Here is a 7,725-nt window from a genome sequence, read left to right on the forward strand (position 1 = left end):
GCCAGGGAACCCACGACTCCACGGCCCTTGACGTCACTGCACACCTACAATGCAGGTGCCGCTGCCACCAGGGCCCCTGACCTCACTGACGCGCAACCACCGTCGCCACGGAAATCAACACCCGCGCCACAGCACGACCACGGAACTCCCCGCCGCTGCCCTCACCACCCTCACCGCCCCTTGCGTCGCAGCCCATGCCACTTGGGAACTCACCGTCGCCCTCGTTGCCGCTGCCTCCACAGCCGCCGCAGCCACCTCCAGCGCCGAGGCCGAATCTGTGGATGCCGCCTCCAGCGATGCCTCTAGCGACGCCACCTTCAATGCCGGAGGCGGCGCACCACTGACGTCAAAGGGAGGCGCCGCCGCCAGCGCCGCCGAGGCTGGGGCTGCCTCCAACACCGAGACCTCTTCAGTCGACGCCCCTCCAATAAAGCAGCCTCTGCTGCCTCCAGGGACGCCGCCGCTCTCGCTGACTCCCTCGAAGCCCAGGACACCTCCAGTGCTGCCGCCGATGACACGATCAACGCTGCCGAAGACTCCACCGCTGCCAACACGTCCGCACTGGAGTCCGCGCAGCACCGAAGTGAGAAGCGACCAGCGTGCGGGGCTCCGCCCCCAGCGTGCGGGGCTCCGCCCCCAGCCTGCGGGGCTCCACCCCAGCCTGCGGGGCTTCCATAGTCGCCCCTGCTGCTTCCTGTGCCAGGGGCACTGCCTCCAGAAACAGCGGTGCCCCGGGAGCTTCCAGCAGGGGTGCTGCAGCGGGCACCTCTGGCAGGCACGCTGCATCTTGTGGTCGCCCCTGCTGCCTCCAGCGAGAAGGGCGCCTCCTCCACTGCGGCGGGCGCCGGGATGCTGATGCACGAGCCGCCTCCAGTAAGAGCAAAGCCTCCTGCAGCTCCTGCAAGGGAGCCGCCTCCATTGTTGCCTCAGTGGTCGCTGTAGGCCTCCAGCCCAGTGGGCGCTGCCGCTGGTGCCTGCAGCAGGGGCGCTGCATCCGTGGACGACCCTGCTGTCTCCAGTGGGGGGGGGGTGGGACTCGGACCCACCTCCAGCAGGGGCGCACTCCCTGCATGTGCCTGCTCCCTTCACTGCTGCGGAGGCCGACTCCAGCCTGCAGGTGCTGCCTCTTGCATGTGGGCTCCGCCTCCAGCAAGTCGCCGCCACCACTTTTAACTCTCATTTTAAGTTGCAAACAGTCTCAACTCAGCAGACAATGAACAGTATGAAAATGCTTTTTTTCCTTCCTAACCAAGTTGTGGTTAAATATGTGAAGAGGTTGTTGATCTTCTTTTTCCATGCTTATTTCCCCTTCACTACAAAATGCCATTTTCACATTCCTGGTGAAAGCCTGGAGAGGGACCAGAGGTAGGGATACAAGAAAGTTCTTTATTGACTGCTATTTTTAATTCTAATTTGTGATCTCAGGGCCTGACCAAAACGTAAATCTGTCTCCCCTAAGGTCTTCAGAGAACTTAACAATACTGTTGGTCTTTTCGCTGTTACTACCCTAGAACAGGTTGTATGTGGTTTTTATATCTATTTGTTGGTGATTGTCTCTCAGGATCAGATGATCACCAGTCAAGCTCAACCTAAGTGATTCCCACGTAGTGCCTTCCTCTCTCCCGGAGGTTGTCTTTGGACCGTAGGAACCTCTAAGGCAAACTTTACCTTACATTCAGCGGAAGTTCAGTTACTTCACAACAAAGTCTTGTGCCCCTCCCCCCTTCTATCTGTGTATCTTTCCTGCTGCCTGAAGAAACAGGCTCTTGCCTTCAGGCTCCTCAGCCATATGTCAGATACGAGTATGCCCCCCAAAATCCAAAGGATATATATTAAGCTCTTCTATTTATCCCACGGAAACCCAACCTCTTATCTTGGAGACAAGAGCATCCTACCCATTCCCCTTGCTTTTGTTGGAAGGTTGGATAGGCAAGTATTAATGAACAGACAATCCTCTTTACAAATGCTCTTTCCCCTTAGTTTCTAATATTTAGTATGGGTGCGGCTGGACCATCCCTGGGCTCTGTGGTCCTTGAGTCAATGGTTTCTGTTGTGATTTTGTCTATAATACCATCGACTATAAATATATTATTAAAATCTTGGCACCTGAGTGCCTCAGTCGGTTAAGCATCTGACTTTAGCTCAGGTCATGATCTCAGGGTCCTGGGATTGAGCCCCATGATGGGCTCCCCACTCAGTGGGGTGTCTGCTTGTCCCTCTCCCTCTGTCCCCTCCCCGACCTGTGCATCCCCTCTCTCTCTCAAATAAATAAAATCTCTTCAAAAAAAAAAATCTATGCCATGGGCCCATGTGATATATTATCATTCATCAATGAAGATGGAGAATAATGAGTACAGAAAAAAAACCCTTACATTTTGTTAATTGTCCAATCACAGAATGTGAATACCAAATGCAATATTAAGGCACCATCTTTTCCTCTTCAGATCCTCTGACCCAGACATTCATTACCTTTTCATGTCCTTTTTTGCCAAATGCACCATTCCTGGTTAATTTCATATCTTCCATCCAAAGAAAAAGGTAGCAATACTGTTATTTTACAGAATCTTCTGAGTCTTTGGAATGTCCATTTAGAAACAACATATATCTTCTTACCTCTAAATTTTCCTAATACCATGTATTTCATCCTAGTTTTATCATTTATACGTGATGCTGCTTCAGTCATCTTGCTTCCCATGGATACCGTACCTGGACACCAGAGGGGAACTTAAACATTTTTGAGGAAGATATCCCAAGTGTGGAGATCCTGTATTGTTCCCTGGGGCTGCTATAAATAAAGTACCACAGAATGTGTGGCTTAAAATGTCAGAAAAACTATTCTATCAGTTCTACAATCTAGAAACCTGAAATCAAGGTGTCGGCAGGGCCATCCTTCCTCTGACGGCTCTAGAGTGGAATTATGGCCTCTTTTAGCTTTCGGTGGTTGCTGGCAATCCTTGATGTTCCTTGTCTGGTAGACACTTCACACCAATCTCTGCCTATGTCTTCACATGGCCTTTTGTCTCTGTGTCCAAATCTGTATCTTGTTATAAGACTGCCATATACACTGGATTTAGGGGCACACCCTATTTCGGTATGACCTCATCTCAACTTCATTACATTAGCAAAGACCCTCTTTACAAATAAGATTATATACTGAGGTTCTGGGCAGACAAATTGTTTTTTGGTGTCAGGGGAAGCTATTCAAACCAGTGCAATCTCTGAGGCATAGAGACCTAGATAAAGACCCCACCTGCCAGGGTCTAAGGACAGCATCTGGACGTGAGACAATGAGTTGCATAAAGGCTTTTGGGGTATTTCCTTTATAAAATCAGCCTAATGTCATCTGACGCATATTCATTTTACCTTGTTGCTATACTCAAAACATCCAATTAAATATTGTGTTAAAAGCATATCTGTTGAACAAAATAAAAATTATTTTTAAAAAAGCATATCTGTTGGGCCAATAATGAACTTGGAATCATGTCAAGAAAATAATGTCTAGGGGTGCCTGGGTGGCACAGCAGTTGGGCGTCTGCCTTTGGCTCAGGGCGTGATCCCCACGTTATTGGATCGAGCCCCACATCGGGCTCCTCCCTGTGAGCCTGCTTCTTCCTCTCCCTCTCCCCCTGCTTGTGTTCCCTCTCTCACTGCCTGTCTCTATCTCTGTCAAATAAATAAATAAAATCTTAAAAAAAAAAAAGAAAATAATGTCTGTATAAATAAACAGGAAGTAAATATATAAGCTATAATAAATAACATGGTCAAGTAATATAATAAAAAGTTGTAATAACAACATATGACAATACATGCCTTACAGTTAAGGTAGCAGCTGATGGTTGCACCACTGCATATATGAAAAACCACTTTTTATTTTAAAAGGGTGAATTTTGTGATACATGAATTTCATCTCAATAAAGTTGTTTTTAAAAATGGTGCAAGAATCATTCTGAGATGAGGTTAATTGAAGCCCACCTTTGGGATTAAATCCACTTTAAGATGTCTTCAAGAAATTGAAAAGTGTAAATTGGAATTTGTAAATTAGTTTTTAAAATATCTGTATCCTAAGGACTGTGTGCGTGTGCATGCATGTGTGTGTGTGTGTGTGAAAATTTTTTTAGAAGTAAGTTTCATATCTAAAAGGCTATTATTTGATTTCATACAAATACTGACATAAATTTTTATCCATTAATTAAAATAACAACTCTCAACTTATATAATATCATAGGCTGACTGGGACCATGAATCTTCACGTTATCAAAGTTCAGCAGCCTAATTCTTCACAGGACACTGGACTGAAACCATATTTTGCTTCCATCAAGAAAACATATTGCTAACTAGTTGAGGAGAGATACAGGCAGGGTAGAGAGGGCATTGTTATTAGGTTGTAATATATTTAACATCTCTATTAATCATTGAACGGGGAAAGAGATGCAAGCTAATGAAACTTAAATCACAATAAATTGTCAAGTGTTTTAACACCAATTAGTACAGAAATGATAAAAAGGGACCTTCAGTGATTAAAGGACAACCACAAAATGAGATCCAACTTGGAAAGCATAATATGGTTGGCAAGTAGCCCTTGGGAATAAAAGCAAAAACGTGTAACTGTTTTCAAGGTCACCATTCTAAAGACACATGAAAGATATTTAGTGAAAGTGAAATTCAGTGAAGTTCTTACTTTTTGCATTATTGATTTCAATGTCAGTTTTTGTACTTTAATTTGGTTTCACTTTTAGCTTTCAGTAGAACCCCTTTTCTTACTAGATAGCTTTTGAAATTAGTGGTCAAAAAGCTTGCCTCTGGATTCATATTTTTCTTGCCAGAGGCTAAAAATTTGAGGATGGTAGGGAAAGAGAATGAAAAGGTTGAAAAAAGAGAAAAAGAAAAAGAAAAGAAATTGAAGAGGATTCCAAGTAAGTCCTTCATTAACCCCTGTATAGAAATTAAAATAAAAATGTATAAATATTCAATAAAATCTTTGGAGGCAGTTTGTCCTACAATGGGTTAAGAGAAGTTTTTTATTAGAGATCTCAAGAAATGAGCTTTCATTAGTTTACTAACCAATTCCTAATGGTTTTGCAAACTACTCAGAGTGGATCTAGATGTAAAATTTTAATACGATATCTTCGGTTAATAAAAACAATGCTAATTATTTGACACAGAGAGAGAGAGCATAATAAACATAACCCAAAACAGGAACATTTGAGGATACAGTATCTCACAAGATATAAAAAACAAAAGAACAGGCCCACAACGGAGTCACTTATGCTAAGCCCCACAGTCACCAAACCAAGACTTAATTTAATTTATGGTTTGAGCTCTCCCAGAAATGGATGATCAAACCAGGCAATTAGGAGCTACCTAATCAGCACTAGTGAGGTAATCTGCCTGATAGAACCCTGAGTGCCCTACAGGAACGTGACCTTGCCACAACCAATCCACTTTTTGTTATCTTATACAGCTCTTCAGAGTTCTTTTCTAACTGCTAGATGGGATGCTGCCAGAATCACAAATCATTCAATAAAGCCAATAGATCTTTAAAATTTACTCAGCTGAATTATTTTTAACACAAGTAACTCCTACAATATGTGAAGAATGAGTACCTTTTCATGTAGTCATTTCAATGTGATTTTAATCACTACCCTTTGGAAGGGCTTCAAATTTTAAACTTTATACTTTCATCACATATTTTGCCATAAACATATAAAGAAAAAGAGCTAATTTCAAGATAGAGCTTGCGTTTGTATGCCAAAAATCTTATCTCTGTGGTTAACAATTTCATGCCTTACATGTCTGAGATGACAAGCCTCAAGAATAATTTTTAAACCTACGATGATAAAACTTATCACATATACGACATGTACCATTTTTTCACATCTGAATATTTTATATTTGATAGTTTCGGAAAACTAACATCTTTGTAAAGATTATACAGTAATTATTTCATCTTCAGAGTATAGACACCTTTTAGAAATCGTAAACTAATATTTTATAGGAAAAAAATTACAAACAAAGAATAAAATAAACTTTTCTTATACTAATCGACTTCAACAGCACTCCTATTTTACTTCTTTGCACAAAGCGTTAATTACTTTCAAAAGTGAGAATAATTTCACTGGCATCAAAGGTACTCCGGTAAAATATTCAAATGGTTGAAAGAGGAGAAGTTATTTTTTTTTAAAGATTTTATTTATTTATTTGACAGAGATAGAGACAGCCAGCGAGAGAGGGAACACAAGCAGGAGGAGTGGGAGAGGAAGAAGCAGGCTCATAGCGGAGGAGCCTGATGTGGGGCTCGATCCCGGAACGCCAGGATCACGCCCTGAGCCGAAGGCAGGTGCCTAAACGCTGTGCCACCCAGGCGCCCCAGAGGAGAAGTTATTTTGAACTGTCTTACAGGACTCTGTTAAATTACTGACTTTTGTAATTTAGAAAAACACAAATGTACAGTGAACGTGTGTTGTAAAATTGAGTAACAGCTGCATCCAAAATCAGTCCACAGTGGGCCTGATTTACATCAACTTCGGGATCCCCTGCATATCTTTACTGTCTATGGTCCTCACTTTGAAGCTAATGACAGCATGAGAGCAAAGGAGAAATAAAATGAGAATAAGAAGTACTGCATTTTTCAAAGACAGCAGCAGATGGGTAATCTGTATTTATAGCCATTTACCCCAAAATACACCTGGCCACACAATGAATTTTATAAACGGAAATTATTTTTGAATAATAATTTAACATTAGATAATGTCTATTCTGCACTTTTGGAAGTTTAAAGCTTAATATACACTTTTGCCATAAGAATGGATGGATCCCTAAGACAATGTCAATTATATCCAAAAAAAAAAAAAGGAGAAGAATGGCTATGAAATAAAACAAAACAGAAAGAGTGGACTGTAGGCAGGCAGAATTGTGCTTAGGCTCTAAATTCTCCATTTGTCCCACTCCTCCTATTTCTACAAGCATTCCTTCAGTTTTGTCCATACTGACATCAAAATGTGTCCTAGCTTAATCTTTTCTTAAATTGTAAGTTTATTTCGGCTAATTCTAGAAGATGACTCTGTGTAATATCATGGTAAGATATTTATTGGTCTCATCTCCTCCCATAAGCACATTTTGGAATGAATCTAGGCATCTTCTGAGTGTGTGATCAAAAATACTGGTATTTGAGGAGGAGTTAAGATGGCGGAGGAGTAGGAGACACCGTTTTCAGCCAGTCCTCCGAGTCGAGCTGGATAGGTACCAGACAAGCCTAAACAACCACGGAACCAGCCTGAGACGCAGGAAGACGCATCTGGATCTCTACAAATGAACATCTCCAGCGCTGAGTATTGAGGTATGAAGCGGGGAGCCATGAAACTGTGCACAGATATCGGAAGATAAACGGAAGGGGGAGGGAGCCGCCGTGTTGGGGCACCGGGAAGCAGTAGCCACCTACACGGGAGAGTGGGCAGACGCTCGGACCAGCACCCCTGAGAGAGCAGACTGAGACCTTGAGCCCGGGAACCCGGGCATGACCAGACTGAAAACCAGAGCTCCGGAGCACTCACTGGAACCGGACTGATACCGGGAGCTCAGGAGCACACGAACCATACTGAAACAGGGACGTAGGGAGAGTGCGCAGGAACCGAGGGCAGCTGGCAGTGTTAGAAGCAAAAAGGACAGAGACGTGCCGGCCCTGGAAGTGAGGGCTGGGACGCCGGGTGTGGGGCGCACATCCCGGGA

The 7,725-nt window shown here is 43.5% G+C and overlaps 1 long non-coding RNA gene across 1 annotated transcript in view; it reads right to left on the bottom strand.

The window, feature by feature from the left end:
• Positions 1-1,288: 1,288 nt before the first annotated feature.
• Positions 1,289-7,725, bottom strand: part of LOC121100389 — a 25,041-nt gene continuing 18,604 nt past the window's right edge. Inside the window, exon 2 of the long non-coding RNA XR_005832128.1 lies at positions 1,289-1,348. This is a non-coding gene — a long non-coding RNA (uncharacterized LOC121100389). The remainder of the gene's footprint in view (positions 1,349-7,725) is intronic.

This window comes from Ursus maritimus, unplaced genomic scaffold (assembly GCF_017311325.1).
Source record: "Ursus maritimus isolate PB19 unplaced genomic scaffold, ASM1731132v1 scaffold_10, whole genome shotgun sequence".
Taxonomy (NCBI): domain Eukaryota; kingdom Metazoa; phylum Chordata; class Mammalia; order Carnivora; family Ursidae; genus Ursus; species Ursus maritimus.